Below are 1,899 nucleotides of genomic sequence, written 5' to 3'. Positions count from 1 at the left end.
TGAATATTCCTCCGGTACTGGTTTGTCACTATTTTCGGGTTTTTCTTCCCTCCTTTCACTTTCCACGGCTTCTTGTGCTAACTTTTTTTCAGATTCCGCTAACACTTACCCACTCCTTAGTGTAACTGCTTTGACATGCTCTCCGGATTAGGTATTACTAAATAAATTTTCTGCTGGTCTTTCCAAGATTAGTTTAGAAAGCTAGCTTATTTGAGTTTCTAGTCCTTGGATCGATGCTTGTTGATTCTTAAGTGCTGTCTTGGTATTTTGGAAACGGGTTTCTGACATTGATATAAATTTTGAGAGAATCTCCTCAGCGTTCGGTTTCTTCTCTTGTTGATAAGGTGGCTGTTGAAAACCCTGAGGATTTTGTGGCTTTTGATTTCCTTGACCACCCCAGGAGAAATTTGGGTGGTTCCTCCAACCTGCATTATAAGTATTACTATATGGGTTATTTTGAGATCTAAAGTTATTATTACCCATATAGTTGACTTGTTCCACTTCGGTTGTGGGATTGAAGGATTGATATTCTGTATGCACACCTCCTCCGCTCGAATTGCACCTCATTACTGGATGTACCTGCGTAGAACCAAGAAAACTATCAATCCTTTTATTGAGAAGTTCTACCTAATTAGAGAGCATAGTGATTGAATTGATCTTATAAACGCTGGCTGTTTTTGTTGTCTTAGTCTTCATGACTTGCCACTGATAGTTATTCAGTGATATTTCTTCAATGAATTCATAAGCCTCTTCAGGTGTTTTATTGTTGATAGTTCCACCAACAGCTGCGTCAACCATTTTCCGAGTCGAAGGATTCAGACCATTATGGAATGTTTGTACTTGAAGCCAAAGTGGCAATCCATGGTGAGGGGACCTTCTCAGTAAGTCATTGTATCTCTCCCATGTATCATAAAGTGTTTCTAAATCCATCTGCACAAAAGAAGAGATATCATTACGCAATTTAGCCATTTTAACCGGTAGAAAATATTTTAGTAAAAATTTCTCGGTCATTTGTTCCCAAGTAGTGATAGACCCTCGTGGTAACGAGTTCAACCACTGTTTAGCTTTGTTTCTCAGTGAAAAGGGAAATAACCGAAGACGAATGGCATCATCAGAAATGCCATTGATTTTGAATGTATCACAAAATTCCAGGAAATTTGCTAAGTGAGCGTTAGGATCTTCATCCTACAAACCATCAAACTGAACAAACTGTTGTATCATCTGAATAGTGTTAGGTTTTAATTCAACTATATTTGCAGTTACAGCAGGTCTAACTATGCTAGATTCAGTTCCTGTTAAAGAAGGTTTAGCATAATCATACATAGTACGTGGAGTAGGATTTTGATTAGCCGCAATTGCAGGAGGTAGCTGATTGCCTTGGTTTTCAGCCATCTCGTCGGTTGGGGTTTGAGTATTGTCTTCTCGCTCGTTCTCCGTGTATCGTAAACTACGCCTTATTTCTCTTTGATTTTTGCAAATTGTACGATCAATTTTTTCGTCAAAAAGAAATGGTCCTGACGAGTTTCTTCTAGGCATAAACTATAAAAACCTACCAAGAGAGAGAAAAAGTAAATTAATAAATAATAAAATAAAATAAAATTACAACAAAAATAAATGGCTAAAGTAATAAAAATTTAGTGTTCCTAATATTTCAGTTCCCGGCAACGGTGCCAAAAACTTGATCGCGTGATTCGTAACAAGTAATAAATATTTATAATGAAGATCAAACCTAGACTAACTATTATCACGACGAAAAGGCAAGCACACCTATCGAACAATAGTATAGTAACAGCAAGACCGGGATATCGTACCCAATGGAACCAAAAGTACTAGTAATAACTATCTTTTTATTATCTAGCCTAAGAATAAAAGGGTTTGTTTTAATTAACTAATTATGTA

The 1,899-nt window shown here is 36.7% G+C and overlaps 1 non-coding gene across 1 annotated transcript; it reads left to right on the top strand.

Moving 5' to 3' along the window:
* The first annotated feature begins 856 nt into the window (after nt 1–856).
* On the top strand, nt 857–963 carry LOC128283377 (small nucleolar RNA R71). Its single transcript, XR_008273719.1, has one exon. It is a non-coding gene; the product is annotated as a small nucleolar RNA R71 (small nucleolar RNA).
* Nucleotides 964–1,899: the final 936 nt, after the last annotated feature.

This window comes from Gossypium arboreum, chromosome 10 (genome assembly GCF_025698485.1).
Source record: "Gossypium arboreum isolate Shixiya-1 chromosome 10, ASM2569848v2, whole genome shotgun sequence".
In the NCBI taxonomy this organism is placed as follows: domain Eukaryota; kingdom Viridiplantae; phylum Streptophyta; class Magnoliopsida; order Malvales; family Malvaceae; genus Gossypium; species Gossypium arboreum.
Note: the sequence above shows the minus strand (reverse complement) of the source record. Positions and strands in the feature narration are given on the sequence as shown.